Genomic DNA, 18,889 nt, shown 5'->3' on the forward strand with positions numbered 1-18,889 from the left:
AATGCATAGAGATATGAGTTGTATTGATCTTCCCATCTTACTCTGCCAGAAAGATAATGTCAAACAACTTCTTTACGTGAAAGAAGAAGTACCACAATGCCAATTATTGGGTTTTCTCATGCACTGTTTATACATTTTCTGCCAAAAAATAATGCACCAAAATTCATACATATCCCATGTAATCATGAGCCAGGTTTTCATGTATGGCCCATGCATTCTGGAAGGCTGCGATCATGTCACAGATGCACTGATGGGAGAAAAGGAGGAGGTGCTCCCAGGTGGTCCCTGTAAGGCGCAGGTCGGGGTGGTGGATGGTCAGGTCACAAAACATAGGATTTTCCCACAGGAGACAAGTGTTTGGAACCGTGTGAACTTTGAGTAATTTGAAGGAACATCTTCACCATTTTTCTTCTCTCAACTTTACATTAACTACTTAATTTTAGGTTAAGGGCATAGCGTCATTTGGGAGGCACTACATGTAATTTGTAGGATATCTTACGGACCATTGTATGAGGACATGTTGCAATTATAGCTACTCCTCTCAGAGTACAAGTCCTTCATTCAATGTTACTTTTTTTAAGTTAAAGTACAGCTCTGTTATCAGCAAACATATTTAGAGTATCAAAAGTCTGTGGAATTGACTCATTTATATGTATATGTTTTGTATTTTAAATTATATTATTGTTTTATTATTACTCATGTCAGCAGCATCCAATCCAAATTAAATTGCACTTTTGTCCACTACAGCATGCATACTGTTTCTGTAAATCTCTTGTAGTGATCACATCCATCTGCTTTAAATTGATCACTATAAGCGGATGATTATTATACCAATTTTTTTCTTTATTTCTCATGCAGCTTCCCATTTAACTGACATTTTTATATTTATTAAATGGATATAAAGTGATGAAATGGACAGTTTCTACCATTATCAATCCACCTAGTGCAGGCAGCTGCTACGACTGATGCTCTCCCTGTGCGCATTCGTTTTCTGTCTCCATCACTAGCAGCCATGACTGTTTCTCATTGTTTGAGTAGACTACACAAGGTAGCCTGTGGAACACCAGGCTTCTCTTCTGCATCTCCTTGGCACATTTTGGAAGTTTGTCATGAACTTTAAGGTGGGAGTAAAGTAAAGAAAAAAAGTAATGACTGTTGTTTAATTTTTTTCCCATATGTTCTCATGAAAAGACCTGAAATGAAGAGTGTAAGCGGTTTACTTGATTACTATAAGTGAATTATTTAGACAGCATTTTTATAGGAATGATTCAGTCCCAAGCTTTTTGATCCATATAAGCAGCTGATCACTGTTATTACAATCACTACAAGTGGTTTCCACTCTATCTGAATTTAAATGGTTGGTTTAAATGTTGGTGGACTTACAATGTTGCTGCTAGTCAGGGTGCAGCTTTGCACATTTTTGTAGTAATGTAAAGGAACTTCCGCTATCAATTAATAGCCCTGAACAGTCTCCTAGAAATGACATTGATATACAACCAATTTGACAGAGCAAATACCTTTTTGAGAGACATGTAATGCTGAGCAAAATACGTTTTCTATCAGCATAACGAGGAAATCCTTAGTGACAAAAATGTTGATACTGGACGTTTCAGTAAAACGTTCACTGACAAAATATTTCATTTGTTTTCTGCCAAAATAGGCAATCTTGCAATACTTGCAATAATTATTGGCTAATCCAAAGACAGGATGTCTGGTGTCGTAGTCCTATACTTTGTTGCTCGCTATACACTTCAACCACCTCCATGAGAAAAAGCACAAGATGAGGCAAAGATAACTTGAGCAAGAACCAGAGATACAGTATATGATGTGTGCTACCATGCATGCATACAGTATGGACCATATGTGCATGTATTTTCCTGTGCGTGTGTGTGTATGTGTGTGTGTGTGTGTGTGTGTGTGTCAGTTTGATCTGTAGACCTCAGAGGAGAAAATCCCTGCATGGTGCTGTATATACCATAATAGCTAGCGACAGCAATGCGGAGCTTGTCTTACAGTAGAGGGGACTGGGGGCCATGGAGAGAATACCGAGGAGGAGAGTGGTATACCATGGGGAGCTCCTTCTCACATACACAATCACACACACACACACACACACACACACACACACACACACACACACGGATATGTGACATGCAGTGCACACTAACATGCAGTAGGTCTGTGTTCTTAGTTGGCCACACTACATCTATGATGATGAAGACTGACAGAAATGTTGCATGGTACCTTGTAGCCTCATGTTTGATAAATGGACACCACACACACATGCACGGACAAACACACCCACACACGCACAACACATGGTAAAGAAAGATGGATGTGGAGAGGCTGCTGTCTATCAAAGCGTGTCCTCATTTCTCTGTGTCATTGATGCCCCTAATGACGTCAGCAATCATGACACTGCGCCATTGGAGGGGATTTAGGAGCCAGGGGTCAGGGAGAAAGCCTATAGGCTGAATGGGACCAGCACTTAAGCTCTGGACATATACGGTAAATACTCTCCACTGCATAAACTATAACCGCAGCGGGCCAGACAACAGCTTCATCGCCTTGACTGCTTGAGCTGTGCATCACTTGTGGAATTGATTTCAGGGCTAGCCAAACACAAAAGGGGCTTATGTACTGGAGCTGCCGCCAATAATGTTGAAGTGCTGAATCGGAGTATATTATCACTCGATTAGGGCTCAGCAATACATAAATATTATGATGTTATGTCAATATCAACATATGAAACTATATATCATCTTAGATTTTAGATTTTAGCCTTATACATACAGTTTAAAAGGGACCTGCTACACCTACCAGTAGGACATGAAGTGCATATCAATTCTGTAGAATGACCACAGTTTTGTTGGGTTTCAGTTTCTCTTACATTAATGCACCACAATTATACAGCTATATATAACAATAAGTTTAGGAAAAGGTTGTTGTTTGGGTTTAAATTAGTATTTTAGTTACATAATGAGAGGTAAGCTATGTACGTTATGTCAAACTTGACATTAAGTTTAAAACGGGACACAAATTGGTGAAAGTCCTGTGTTTGACCCATCCACCGACTCAGCATCTCCATGTGTTGACTTTGTCGCTCCTTGCACTACGTTACCTGACTTCGTCCCTTCCTCCCTTCATAATTACTATGACCACTAGAGGTTGCCAGCTTACAATAAAGATAAATGTAGGTGGTAGAGTAGAGCCATACTACCTCAAATCTATACGTTCCCAATGACAACTGCCATTTAATGGGCTGATAACAGCCTTCCGAACTTTCAAGTAGGTTTAGAAGGCCCAATCTAACCCATATGTATGTGGCTGAAAACAGCTGATGACACCTATTTATTTGAGTGATAACACTCAATGTGGGTGGAATAACATGATACTGACATCGGGCGCTCTTTCAGAACCAGTGCTTGTTTTTTTCAGGGTCAGGGATGAGGCAAAACTTCATAACATGTAGCAGCTGCACCTAGATACTTTAGAATGCTGAACCTCGAGGCAAGAGTCAGCTGTTTGATGTGCTGCTCATGGTCACAGTGTATAGGTTCAAAATACAAATGTGCGCAGACCTGTTTCGAAAGCCAGAGAAACACAGGAGACTGAAATATACTTCAGTGTAAACAATTCAAAGCCTCTTACAAGCACGGCCATCATATCATTGTAATCTATTACATGCGCCAGATTAGTAGACTGTGTGGCATAAATGAACGGTTCAGCTTAACCAATGCAAGTCGATTGCATCCATTACATCAGTTTCTCTTTATAGGATTAGCGATGCATGTGACTACGGTTCACCACAGGTTCATTAAAAAAATACCGCTCTGTTCTGAGTTGATACATATAATGTTGTGTATCACTGGCATCTGTTAAAAAAAGATGTTCACTCAAAAACAATAGAGCGCTGAAGGAAAACATATTCTACTGAAGGAGGAGGAGGAGGTCATCGTCATGCACTCGTAACTCTGAAGGAGTCACTTAAGTTTAGTTTCATGAATTCACAGTCTTGCACATTTTGCCTTTTTCACAATCACACATAGATGACAAAACTAAACCCACCAAATGAGCAAATGAGTTCAGTGTCAATACCAATAAAAAAATTATAACAAAAAACAACAAAGTTCAGCCAAAGAACAGTCAATGACAATTTTGCTTACGCTTCCAAATTTGTTGTTTGGAGTATTCTCATTTTTCCTGTGGGTACTGAAATTTGCTGTATGTAGACAATGTGGCATCACATTGGCACAGCTGTCTGTAATTGTATCTGTGTAATGGATTTACATTGTAGATTTTTTTTTTGGATCCATTTCTAAAACCAAAGATTAATATCATATTTCATTATCAGTCCTTAAGAATCAAAGAGACAGAGCTCCTCTCTTCTTCTTCTCTTCACATTTGTGTATGCAAAGAAATCCACTTTATACCATACCAATTTATCTACTGACAGTAGTTGGTGGGGAAACTAAAGACATAGAAAGAGCATCCATTGTAAGAGGATACAAAGGTGTTTACTTCAAAAGCTTTTTTCAAAAAGAAATGTGGTTTTATGTGTGGTGCACTTCTCCTCTATAGTCCCTCTTCATAACGACAAAACTCGTCTCCTCTCCTGTTTTTTTGCCCTCCTTGGAGGTACACAACAATGAAAAATGCCTCTTATATAACATAACGCAAACTTGCCTTGAATAAACACTAATATATAAAAAAACAAGAGTCATAATCATAAAGGGACATAATGATCTAATCTGTCACTTCCTCAAAGTCTGATAGGCCAATACATCAGCACATGGAGAGTAATCTATCACGGAGCAGCGGCAGGTTATGGCAGAGTGCTGATGGATAGGAGCTGTGGATAGAGAGGATGACTGAGTTGCCCTTGTCGGAGTTATGAAAAGGAGGGGGGGGGGGGGGGGGAGAGGGATGGGAGGAGGGGAAGGGGGGTGCGCAACGAGACCAAAATGTGTTCCGAACAGACTCGTTTGTCACGCTTTGTCATCGAGGGACATCGAGGCAGTAAACAGCCTGTGTGTGTATATACAGTAGGAAGTGTGTGCTTGAGACAGTCAGTGGCTGTATATGTGACAGTGCGTAATGAGTGTTAATAATCACACGGCAGCTCACTAGTAAAATAAATATTGCTTATAGGGAAAAGACCCAATGTATAAATTGTACAAATCTGATTGTGTGCGCTTGAGCTCCCATTCAGGCGTATGTATGTGTTGTGGAATCCAAAGCATTTGACCCCAATCTGTGTCTCTGCATTATTTATAGTGCGATAGCAGCTTCCCTTTGTTTGTTTTTCAGCTTGTCTGAAGAATCGAAGTGTGGGAAAAGAAAGGAGAGGAAAAAGGAGGAGAGATGACAGAGCAATATGGAGGAGTATTCCAGAAAAGAGCACTTTTCTGAACACGCTGTTCTCTCTCTCTCTCTCTCTCTCTCTCTCTCTCTCTATGGGTAAACACAACAAATCACATCAAAAGCATTACAGCTAATTGATTGCTGTGGACCTTCGTATAGTTTTCCCAAAGGGGTTTAAACAGTTCGGAATATATAGTTCGTGGAGACGAGCTGCAGAGCGGGAGAGCTGTTCTCACATGCTGCACCGCTGTACACACCAGTAAATGCACTTTACAGTCCCACCTCTCTTTATATCTGGCATGTACACACACACACAACAGTCCCCTTCCACGGGCCTAGCTGGCAGGGCAACAGTGTGTATCCTCAGAGACCTGCTGGGCCAAATCAATGGCAGCCAGCAGCCTTCCACAATGAGCGCCACCATTTTACTGGCTGCCACCCAGCGCAGCAGAGAAGCAGCTAAATAGTCTATGAGGAGAGCGGAGCAGCACGGCTAGGCTGCTTACAATGAGCACGCGCCACAAAAAATATCACCGTGTTGCAGTGTGTGTGTGTGTGTGTGTATGTGTGTGTGTGTGTGTCGGCACTGGGCAGCCAATTTGTTGAGCAAGCTTAATGTATGCTGCTTGTGTGGTTGTGTGTACTTGTGTGCATGCATGAGTTGGGCAGTCCATTTGGGGTAAGCAAGCTTATCATAAACTGCCTCACTTATGTGTGTATGTGTGTGAGTGATAGAGTGTGTGCTGCCCCTGTGAGTTGATGCCAATATGGAGGTTTGTTGAATTCCAATCAGAAAGATGTAGCTTTGCAATTCTCATTCGGATGATTGTTCTCTTTCATGTGGTCTAGCGGGCGGCATACGTTAAGCTCGCCTGCAAATAAATTGCCCCCCCACCACACACACACACAAACACTTTATCTGTCATTATGTCTCTCTTTCTCACACACGCTGCTGGCATGCCAGACTGGTTTCTAATCGGTGAATCAGCATATCAGCCAAGAAATGTCAGATTACGTTATAATCCTGCGTTTTAGTGCCTTTAACTCTGTACACATATATGCGTGTGTCATGGTTTTGACACTGGCCTATTATGTCTGCCTTTCTGTGAAAAGGAAGACAACACAGATGCCTCCGCACACACACACATTCACACACAAACAAGCACCCTTACGCACACAGACGTGCACATGCTCGCTGGGGAGCGCAGACAATTTTAGGGTCAAGAGGTGACAGAGCTGTGCAGAAGAAAGGCAATCAATCTGTGCTGTGACTGAATCGTGAACCTGACTTAAGTATCACTGTGTCGCTCATGAAGAATAAAAAAACCTACACACTCACAGAGCTAGAACAACTGAGGGCCAATTAAATTTATATAATTAACTTATTTGATGACCAGAAGCTGCTTAATAAACTCTGTGTCTCCTGAAATGTCTCACACATAAAAGCAAGACTTTGTTATAATACATTAATTAAAGTGTTTGGGGGGTTTGAACAGCAACACAAAGAGTTGGATGTGATGTGATGGAATTTGTCTGGTGTCTCTTTATAAACCCAAATTAATTTTTTTAATCTTGGCAGCACCATCCCTTCTTCATTCATTTCTGTATTATGTATCTTGGTTTCCTATTTACTTCCTTCTCTTCTTAGATTGAATCAGTTCATGATTTGCATTAATGAATTGCAAAAAAGACACAGAAATGCACAACACTACCCACAGCGTTAAGCTACACGCTGCATACATTGGTAAGAAGTTAAAAAAAAAAAAAAACTCGGCTCCATTGAAAAATACTCCATAGTTTATTGACGTTCAAGCCGAGACAGGAGCAGAGCCCCGTCTGTAACTCTAGAAGACAACCTTGTTATTTTCAATAAACCTATTACAGAAGCTTCTCATGAAAGGCACGGGGGAGGCCGGCAGTTGGTTAGGTGTCTCTTTGCTTTGGCCGGGAGATTCAGAGGATGCACAGGGAAAATGATGCCAATCTCTACACCAGGGGATGTATTAAATGACGAGTCTAATTTAATATTGCAATATTGAGAGAGCTGCTAAGGCACTTCCTGTGTCTAAAGGCCGTCCAGGAATGGAGGAGTTGGGGAACTGCAGAGTAAGGGGTTTGGGATACATTAGAGGGGGGAGGAAGTGATTTCATAGTGCATGTTTACAAGGTGAAGGATGGGCACGGTATAATTATGCAAAGACTGTCTATTGGCATGTTCGGATCTAATGCATTGCTGCGTCTTATGATATTAGTGTTCCTGTTACGTTTATTTTATCCACTGACTGTGACACAGTATCACACCAAAACCTGGTTTCCCAATGGGCTGGACAAGGTTTGCTATTACACATGTTCCATGCAGGGGTGGGCGATACGACCACAATCCTCTATCACAGTGTAATTTTATATCACTGTAACAGTATAAATCACGATAGCAATTCTGTAAAGTCAGTTAAGAAAAGGTTTAAAATAACCACACAGTACCTCATCACATCATCACATGAGAAAACACTTGAGTCAAGAAAAAAGACTTTTAGGTGTGGACTAAAGTCACATGACTTGGACACGAATCAGATTCGAGCCACAAATTGATTACTTTACACTCTACTTCACCAAATCAAAAACTCATCACCAATGAGACTCGAGACCTCACTTTAACTTGAGCCCTTTCATTTGAAAATACTTGATACCTTCCGCCAAGCCCAAGATTTAGAAATATGCCATTTGAAAATTGTATCACAAATCATTTCCCTTTTTTTCTTCAATCAATTAGCGCAATTCGTAACAAACAAGTCAACACTTAATTCCACTTTGTTTTAAACCAATCCGACTTGTAGTGAATAAAGTAGCATAAACTAGATATACTCCACACAAGTACAAGTATCTCAAAAGTGCACTTCAGTACAATACATGAGTATATGTGCTTGATGAAACAACAGCTATGTTGAATGAATTGCAAGAACAGCATCCGGTCAATTTGCAGAAAAGAACCATGAAGAACTAGATTTACTTTACCAAATGCCAGTTGGAAAAAATGATACCAAAGATAATTTAATTTGTGTACAGAGAACCAACAACTTCAAACAAACTTGTTTAAACACATAATGTTGTGACTTCTTTAGGACTTGAAACTCAAAGTTTAGGACTCAGGATTTGCCTGTCTTGACTTGGGACTTGAAGACTTGAGACTTACTTGTGACTTGCAAAACAGTGACTTAGTCCCATTTCTGCTGTATAACAATAATTCCAATTGTTACAGGTTTCTGTATTTTCACGCTCCTCCTCCATGTCTGCCCAAATCATGTTACCTTGCGATGCAGCTGGATTCACAAGATCACATGAGAATTACAAGATCATGTGAGAATCTAACCCTGATATGCAACATAGCCTGCCGGCACAGCTCCGGCAGTAGAAACAGTATTGCTGATTCCCTACTGGTGGACACATACCATCCCATGGTATACTACATTCTGCCCAACCCTAGTTCCAACAGACAAACCTGTGCAGACCTGTTCTATGTTGACCATCGAAACATATACTGTATGTACCCTTCACATACACATGCTGACACATGAATTCTCATAGTCAAATAAATAAAACACATACACTGAATCCTCAGATGCGGAAGGACATTTCAGGTCAGGTTTGTAAATCTGCATTCAAGCCTGTGGCATCCTGTCCTCTGAGGACAGGGCATGTCTGGTAATTTCAAATGTTTGGTGCTTGTAAAGAGATTATTCATCCTCATACCCACACACACACACACACACCCACACACATACGCGTGCACACGAATGGTCACACACAGATGCACGCACGCTCACACATGCCGACAAGGCACACCGATACTCGCATCCCGCGAACCTATAAACCTCATTGGAGGTCGGACTTCGCTGTGATCGTTACGCACAGAGGACCCAAACACAATCAGGACGAATGGTAAAAGCTGAGAAAAACTGCACACATACACACATCACACATCATTTAATCCCAGGTGCCTTAGGGAGTCTGAGGGAAATGGGGAGGCAGAACATAATTCCTGAACACGGACAACAAGAAATGGGATTTGTGTTGGACTCTCAGCCCCCCAGAGAGAAGGACAGGGGAAACGAATAACAACAGGATGAAGGATAAACGAAGGGACAAAAGAAAAAGCTCAGCTCAACAGTCTTATCCTGATTCAATTGGCAAAAACAAACAAAACAGACAATCAAAGTCATTAATTACAAATCTAGAGACAAACAGTGGTGAGGGCTAATCCTGGACAGGCAGAAAAAAATAGGATCTAAGAGAGGACTAATAGAATTAATGTGTGGTGGTGGTGGTGGGAGCCATTTTGAGGCGTCCAGTTCCTGCTTGGCCGTGCAGTTGGATAAAGAGAGGTTGTGAGACTGGGCCAAGAACCGAAGCTCTGCCATGGCAAGGACAGCGGAGGTAAAGACTCCCAGAGAGGATACAGAGCAAACACTCTCGACTCGTATAATGGACTGGAAAATTCCTCACTTTAGCCTCAAGTGTCAATGTGTGAACTGTTCATATAAATGTCTGTTTTGCTACTCCATCGCTGATTGATATAACACAACAGTGACTCATCCTGGGTTCACATGAAAGCCTTTTACATTTATTGTTCTTCACACCTGCGGGAGTGTAGCTCTTTCCAAGGAATGAATAGAAAAATCATTGACTCATGTTGTGACACATCTTTTTCATGAAGAATCAAAAGTGGATAAAAGATTTAGCATGAGCAGTGATCAGTGGTGCCCCCAAGGGGAGGCATCACCACCATGCTACAATTGCTGCCCCCCCAACTGGCGACAACAATTGGGGGCTGATATTGCTGTCTTTAAGAGGCTGTGGCGCGCTCATTTTACAAGTTAGCATGAAGGTAGGTATATTGTGAAGCTGGACGGCCAGGAAGGAGGTAAACAATGCTCCAAAGGTAGGCTAACTTTTGTTGAGGGAACAACTGGCATGGCCAATTACAAAGGGGTCCCTTGAATTCTCACCTCAAAATATCTGAATGAAAATGGGTTCTATGGGTACGCATGAATCCCTACTAATCTTCAGACAGCTTGGTCCCAGTAAATGTTTTGATTCTTATAGTCAATGTACTCCTTCAAATTGAAAGCTGTAAACTTGGCTTTTTAAGGAAAAGGACAATCAGGCTATTTGAAAAATTACGAATCACCTAACATGTACAGTACAAATCATATTAATTCAGGATTGTTGTGGAACTCAAAATGTTAACTGTATCAGTATTAGTCTATGCACATCACATTAATGACAATGTTAATTGCAAAACATGATACTAAAGTATATCAGTAGGAGGGATGGGCATTTTCAGGAACTTCCATATTCAAGTAACCATTAACTTATTATAGAGTACTCAAGTACTCACAAAGAGGGCGTCGGTAGCATAGTGGATAGTGCCAGCGCCCCATGTACAGTCATGTTATCATGTGGGAGGTTGGGCAGGAATTACTATATACATTGAATGAATACTGATATCCAAACGAGTACTCATGCCTATTCCTAATCAATGTGGGACTTCTCTCCATTTTGTGTCTGCAATGTGCCTTTTTACTTTAACAACCTAACGGAATCCCTGAAATTTAGTTCTAGCTTTTAGTTTTGGTGTGCCACGCCAAGATTGTCAATGGCCAAATCTGGCCACCCCCATGAAAATTTCTGGCAGCACCACTGGCAGTGATGGTTACCACAGCTGACTAAAGAGATGAGCACCACCTACAGGAGGTTTTTAAGAGGAAAGAGCTGCTTCCAATGTTTGACTGACATGTAATCTCTGGGAAAATACCACAGCAGTGACCGCTTAGCGCCAAAGATGTTGCCAAAAGGAAAAAAAACAAAGATCTGGATGGCTGCCAACTCAAGTGAATAAAGTTACATATTCTGTCGCTTCAAAAACTTGGAGCAAACAGAGTCTGAGAAGCCTATCTTTGGATCTGTGCACTGTAGGAAAAAAGCAACCCCTGACAGCAATTTCACAGACATCAACAGAGCTTTACGGCTGCGTCGATGGGACAGTGATTAAAGGAGCGAATAATAAGATGTAATGCAAACACATGTCACACAGGCGCCACTGAGAGGGGAGGCGATCAGAGAGGATATGAGAGGAGAGGGCACAGCCAAAACTAAAGGAAATTGAAAGGAATACATTTTTAAACAAATAAATAGCTTTAGAAAACGGAAAGGACGGAGGACCTAGGACAGAGAGGGCCACGGGAGAACGGCTGTAAACAGCAGCAAATCCTCTGGCAGAGAGAAAGAAGTGATGTGGAAGTCCTGCAGCCGTGCCACTAAGCCCCCGCTGCAGATTAAACTGTATAGTAGTAAGGAGGGTGGGGGGAGGCGAGAGACAGATAGAACGAGAGGGAGTCAGAAAGAGCAAGAGAAAAAGAACTGCAGAGGGAAAATAAGGCTTTGTGGTCTGGCACCGGTTTTGCTATGTCAAACCATCATGCGTGCCGTGGGGATAGAAGACGGGGGAGAAGGCAGCGCACCACGGGTGAGATAGAGAGACAGGGAGAAGACGTTAATCGAAGTAGGAGGACAGGGAAAAGTAGACAAAGACATTAAATGCGAGGAAGAAAGCGAGTAGGAAGAGGAGGGAAACACATCAGTCTCCGCTGTGGAAGCCTGAACACGTTTGGCTCAGATCGTGTGTCTGTCTCTGTGTGTGTGAGTTTGTGTAAGTGTGGTTGGAAAATGGAATTGTTGTGGTTGAGCCTGGCTCCTTCAGAGTGTCTCCCTCTGATTGGAACATGGAGGAGTGGAGGGGTGGGGGGCTGTGAAGGGATCGCCCCAACCACAAACTGTCTCTGTCATTGTCTCTCTTTCTTTCTATTTATCTCTCTCCCTCTGAATCTCCTCTATTTTTGTCTGTTGCTCATTACACATATCTTGTGCCTCTTCTCTGAAAACACACACACGAGGCACACACAGCATATGTAATAAATATGGAAATCTGATGCCATGTCTCTGTTGTGGAAGCAGAACACTGCTAAAAATGTCCATGAGCGAAAATGTTGTGCTTGCTACGTACTGCCACTACAATGCTTTGATACAGAAAAATCAAAATAAAAAAGAAACAACGAAGCAGTTTTGTAGTGAAGAAAGGAGATGGCACAAAAGCGGAAGATGGAGAGAAAAGAGACAAACAGAGAGAACAAAACCCGCCTGAGTGGAGAACAGATGAAGTGAGGGAAGTCTTAAGTTAAATTTTTAATATCTCACCATATGCTCCTCTCCACAGGTGAAGACTTTTTTGCTATTAATTACCAATTCACAGCCTGTATGTGGGTGTGATTGCGTGATGGATGGATGAAAACAGAGAAAGCAGGAGCAGAGTGAGGGACAAAGGAACAAAAAGAGCCTAAAAGTGATAAAAAGGTGCAAAATGAACAGAGAACTCACAAATCAAACGGAAAGATGACAGAAAAACATACTATTGATTGGGCCGAGATGGTTGGAGAGGTCTGGGAAAGCGAGAGCAAGGGGGGAGCAATCGAGAAGTCAGACAGAGAAAAGGACAGGAAGGCTGAACTGACGGACAGATGATAGGGGACGAGACGAGATAGATTGGAAGCTGTCCCCTCCGACTGCCAGGTAAAATCAATAGCAGCGCTGTGCCTCCTCCGCTCCTCTCAGCTGCCCGTCCACCTCCTCCACTCCTCTATGCTCCACATCCTATCACTTTTGCGAGCGGCGACGCAGCTGGATGCTGGCTAACCGTAGGTGAAGCGGGAGCCTCCCGCCTGCCCACTCTGACTGTTACAGGCTGTTTTCACCACAAGGCTGTCTCTCAAAATAGCCTCTTTGAAAACCTTTACATAAACAGTTTGATTCTAGAGAGGCAGCATTGCAATTACAGTTTTTGCAGGTAGGTTATTTTCTTACTCCTCTGCATGATCGGGCAAGAAATAAGCCAAATGTATGACTGTGAGACAAAAAGGAACTTTTTAAAAAGCAAACTTCACTTTTCTGTTCTGAAACTGTGTTTTTTCTTTGCCAAGTTGTTTGCAGCGGGAAAAGTTGACCCTGGCTCTGCTGACCTGCCCATGTCTTCCTGGTTTAGACTGCGTTGGCCTGGTCTGTGGGAACCAAAGGCGCAGTCACTATAATTACCATCCCAACTCATAACATCCCTGACCTTAACATCACCTCTCCTAACCTGACCCAACCCTCAGGGCAACAGCACGGACATTTCCGGCATGTATGCGTACATGCGCAGGCACAGCACTATGTATTTGTGCACACAGACATGCAGAAATGCGCTGACAAACATGCAATCCACAAACACACACACACACACTCACACACACTCACACACACAGCTGGCTCTGCAGACACTGGCATCCATCACATCTTGTGAAACTTAATCTCTCTGAGAGGAGGAACAGCTGCAGTGGCACGCATGTACATGCACACACACATGCACATATGTGCATGCACACACACAGCACATTAACACAGTGGAAGATCAGTTGGGGTAAAGCACTTGTTCATCCACAGACTGGCATGTGACAAGACACCTCTGACCTGAGAGCAGCAGGCTATGGTCGTAAAACAGGTTGCAGTCCACTTGCCTGATGTGCCCAAATGCTTCTAGTGTCGCAGAAATAGCTCTCGTGATGAGTTTTTTGAAATACTGAACACATTCAATACTTATTTCCTTAACATCCTGCATTGGTATTTTAGAAGATTAATACTTCACTTCATCATCAGCATCTCTCCAATGTACAATGTAGGCATCATAACATGTAAATATCATCAATTATTTGGTCATTAAGATAACTATCATCTAGATGTTACATTCTGGAGACAAAACATGACAAAGCACCCATTGTGCAGGCTTTTCATTGCAACACTTCATATGGATTAAAGGGACAGAACCAAAATTAAAAAAAAACAGCATATTTTTCTCTTTTACCTGTAGTGTGACTTGCAGAGTGTTGGAGATATTGGCCATAAAGATGTCTGCCTTCTCTCAAATATAACTGAACTAGATGGCACATGGCTTTTAGTGCTAAAAGCCCCCAAAAAATACATTTGAAAAACTCAACAGCAATGTGAAATCATGACCTTGTTACTTAAGATAATCCACAGACCTTGTTGTGAGCAGTTTCATATAGGAACTACTTTCTTTCAACCTAACTACACCTGCCAACTGTATCACCAGGCAGAGGGAATTGTGCATTTACTCATGGATGATAGGCTGCTTGTGACAGTGCAAGATGTAAAAATGAATGTCATCCTCCTTGTATGAGCTGTAACATTAGCGAACTCAGTGGTGCTAGGTGAGCTAGCAGTAGGTGCATGCTTCCTTCTGTGCAGTGATTCGGTTGGTGGGTGTAGTTCAGTAGAAAGAAAATAGTTCTCCATGGAACTGCTCCCAACAAGGTCTGTGGATTATCTTGAGTAACCAGGTCATGATTTCTGGAAAGAGACATTGCTGTTGAGTTCTTCAAATGAATTTTTTGCTTTGAGCATCACAAGCCAAGCGCCATCTAGTTTCATTATACTGGAGAGAAGGCAGACATCTCTACAGCTGATAACTCCAACACTCAACAACTCACACCAAAACAATCTAGATCGATAGAAAGCTCTCCAGGCAAGAGGAAAAATATGTGCTTTTGATTTTAGGGTTAACTATCCCTTTAAAGTCCTGAGAGAAACTGTATAAATAACTACAGATGGAAGATGAGGCAAACACGTACCACTCTCACTGTCTTTCTATATATACTTAAGTGGATGTCTCTCTCACATACTCAAACCTAATTGCTGTAAAAGTACTTGCATGATTGATTTGTAAGCTAGTGAGGTCTGTAATGCTGCCATAGACAGTGTTTGAGCAAGACTGCTGACTACTGCCGAAGACATACACATACACACACACGCGTGCAGCCATCAGCACATTAGAGCACATTACAGTCATTGAGTTATGCAGCAGCATAAAGCTAAACATAAATGTCACAACCTGTACGCAATCACCACATCTCACAGGTGAGAGTAAGACCGTGTGGAGTGATAAATCTGGCCACTGGAAATCAATCAAAGTGTCTAATTTCCAATAGCATCTCTCAAAAATGTTCTCAAATGGATTGAATACAGGCTGGTAGAGTGAAACCCACAGACAGAAACCCACCCATATAATCCACTGTGGCCTATTGGAGTCTAAAGTGGTTCATGCAGATTTGCATAAATTCACAGCCCACTCAAACCAGGTTGAACTGACTGACAGCCATTAACAAATCATATGGCTTTGTGTCTGCGTGCACCTTTAAATGTCCATTGAGCGTGTCTGTGTGCCCGGTGGCATCGGTTCAGTCGTGAGAAAATACCTCAGAGCATGTTCTGAGGGGGAGCACCAAAAACCTCAGGCAGGCACCAACCCCAGTGAAAACCAAGCGGTTTACAGCCTCCTTAATCTCTCATCAGCATTTAAAAAAAAACTAATTTTAAGAGCCGCCCTGTAGTGAAAAGAACTGTAATAACCTCACAGTCAGTTTGAGAAGGATGCAAAGCAATAACCAGAACCAAACTGTATTTACCGTACATTATTATTACCATGACACCACAGGAAATAAAGAGCAGTGTTGAATGACAGTCATATTGTGCTGTGAGCTCCAATACAAATAACATTAGGAGGGCATGGGGGATGATAATACACAGCACTGATCAGGCTAAATTGAGATCAATATGAACTCACTATTTACTGCCACAGACACAAGTCCTAAATATTATAGAAATATCACAATGATTTTCCACGAGTGCAAATCCAGAGGCAAGGTGACCACCTGAAACACCAATAAAACAACTAACAGTTCATGCTGATGAGGGAAGATAAGGGTGTCAGTCATATGTGTTTGACAGTGGACTGGCACACACACACACACACACACACACATCTGAAGGGATAAGCGGAGATGCGTATAGGCGCTTCGCACTGGAATACATGATCATGAGAAGTTAACGCTCTGTCATGACTGTCAACAAACAACAACTGCACAGAAAATGATCAGAGACACGCTCACCATATCAGCATCCTGCCCGGCGCCGTCGTTTGGGGAAAAACTCGCAGTCTGAACAGATTCAAGCTCTCCGTCCGTCCGTCCGTCCGTCGTCTGCCTGTGTAACATCCACCGTGGCTGCAGCCGCTCTGCCCAAATAATCCAGCACCGTGCGTCTGTTTTCCTCTTCTCCCTCCCTCTCTCTCTCCCTCCCTCTCTCTCTTTCTGTCTGTCTCTCTCTCTCTCTCGCTCCAATAATTTCCTACCCGGTGAGTATACGACTCGGTAAGGTAGCCGCTAAGTCCCCCGGTAAGGTGGCTGCTGGAGTGAAGTTGGGGGCAGATTTAAAGCTGTAGACGCCGCGCGTAATCCCTGCGACGTTATTTTGGGGAGTTCATAACGTGGTGTGTGTGTGTGGATGCGAGCTGGAGTCGCCAAAAGGGCTCCGGTTTTCTTTGTCATCACTCCCTCGCCCGGTAAGACATGAAATCGTCCCGGTGGACCAGTGGAGACGAGGAGGATGGATCGATGAGGAATGTAATGTCAATCTTAAACCATTTGGTCACATATTCAGTTTGAATATTTAATGAAATCAACAGAAACGCCAATGCACTGGCGTCAGATGCTGTTTCACCTTTTAAATAAGAGTCTAAAAATAACTGGGAGAAGTCAGTATTTTTTCTCAATGGTTTTATTAAAATTTAAACTCAATTCTAGATTAAATCTCTGTTTAGTTTTCTTGTGTCCAGCAGACGAAAAGGCTCTTTGCGGTAATGTTGGGTTTTGGAGATTAGGAAAGGGCACAATCACAGGCTCAATTCATCCGCGGAGACAAGTGGACTCGATCTTATCTCAAGCGAGGAGCAGCTCTTTGATAAACTCGGTTATTGCCTGGACATTTCGTGTTATATAAGCCACGTTTCCAAGTCATGGTCAGTGGCCACAGAAAAAGGAATCCATGGGGTCATTTCAAGGGGGCAACAGGAAAGAAATATTTTACTATTGTTTTGCATAATAGATGTGAGACCACAGTTATTTCAGTCTCTAAGTTCCTCATTTCCCACTGCGTCAACTACAGTTGTATGATTGAAATTAAATAAAACCCAAATTCCCTCTATATGGGACTGCTGCAAGGGCATTTCAAAGTTCATTTCAGTAATGATGGGGAAAAATGAAACGGGGAGTTTGGGGGTCTTCCACTTGAAAATCTTGAGCATCAAACACTTATTTTCCTGCATCCTGGTGCATTTTTATGCTCCAGTTTGTGCATTCTACATCAGTTTATGGTGTAAATCTCTTTAATTTTTTGTCAGAATGAAAGTCCTTTGAATGAAAGCTATTCCCATGTTTTTTCTGGGGGGTACAAAAGCACATGTTCTAAATATTGAGGGGGACATGCGCCCCCACCAATAATCTACACTTGCTACTTAGAGCACAACATGATCATGACAGTATACATGTGTGTTTTTGCCTTGTGTATGAAATTTGATACATTATTTTTATTTCCTATTCCTGCCTATTTAGGCAACTGGACTTGCTTGCCTTTGACTAGTACGGAGTTGCAGGTTTTAAACCCTGTGTCTAAAGCCTGCAACTCCATACAAGTCATTTAGAACTGAAGAAGCTTCTTGGATGAGAGGCGAAATGTCTTCAAGAAACGCAAGCAAGTCCAGCTGCCTACGATATAGCACTTATGATTACCATGACCTGGATGACTGAGAATCTTCACAGACAAATTGTAAGAAAACATTCCAGTGAAGGTAGCTGTTATCCAATGAATCACTGACTGAGCTGACTTGTGCATGACAGCACATGAAGTACAAGACATTGGGGAGTATGTCATGAGCTGCTGCAAATATGATGTATATGTATATGTACGTGTATGTATATGTTGTGTAAAAAACTTTTAAGAGTGTCAGCAGGGGCGGAGCAGGGGGTGGCTTCTGGTGCTCCAGCCCCAAATGTTTTCTCAAAAACCCACAGATCTTCTAGGTTCATTGAGTACCTTTAGCCTGGTGTCATTCAGACAATATGTTGTTTATCCTACTATGCTATTCTGTAAAGAAATGTTAACTGTTCTGTTGGCCTAATACACAATTCAGAGTATAGAGTGGTGGAGGAATGAGTCCTAAAATCCAGAAATGAGTTAGCATTTTAGCACTCCTGATTCCCTTGTCTCAAAGTCAGTGGGCTTTCTGAACAGGTTTTTGGTTTGATGCCTGAAAAAAGGTCTGTGGTTAACATAAGCTTATGAAATTTTCACATTTTATTCTACAACATAAAATACATCATTAAGTGATGATTGGACCAGGGTGACGCTAACTTACACATCAAAAAACACAATCATCCCTGCAGCACTCTATTGAAGGCCACATTTGCTTGGCATTGTACTGCGTTCTTGGTTTGCATTAATTTGTAATTAGAGCAGCCCAGATTATTATGGCATGGATTCAAACATAGCAGATTATTCAGTTCAACATTCACTGTATAAACTCTAC

The 18,889-nt window shown here is 42.1% G+C and overlaps 1 protein-coding gene across 15 annotated transcripts in view; it reads right to left on the reverse strand.

The window, feature by feature from the left end:
• ptprdb (protein tyrosine phosphatase receptor type Db) overlaps positions 1 to 18,889 on the reverse strand; it is a 217,975-nt gene that overhangs the window by 113,790 nt on the left and 85,296 nt on the right. For 14 of the 15 annotated variants that reach the window (XM_049569736.1, XM_049569678.1, XM_049569747.1 and 11 more), the window contains exon 1: positions 16,416 to 16,566. The exons of the other annotated variant lie outside the window; for it this stretch is intronic. The gene's annotated coding sequence lies outside the window, so the exon portion shown is untranslated. Of the gene's footprint in view, positions 1 to 16,415; positions 16,567 to 18,889 lie in introns of those variants that run through there. 15 annotated transcript variants of the gene reach the window in all.

Source organism: Epinephelus fuscoguttatus, linkage group LG3 (assembly GCF_011397635.1).
Source record: "Epinephelus fuscoguttatus linkage group LG3, E.fuscoguttatus.final_Chr_v1".
Taxonomy (NCBI): Eukaryota; Metazoa; Chordata; class Actinopteri; order Perciformes; family Serranidae; genus Epinephelus; species Epinephelus fuscoguttatus.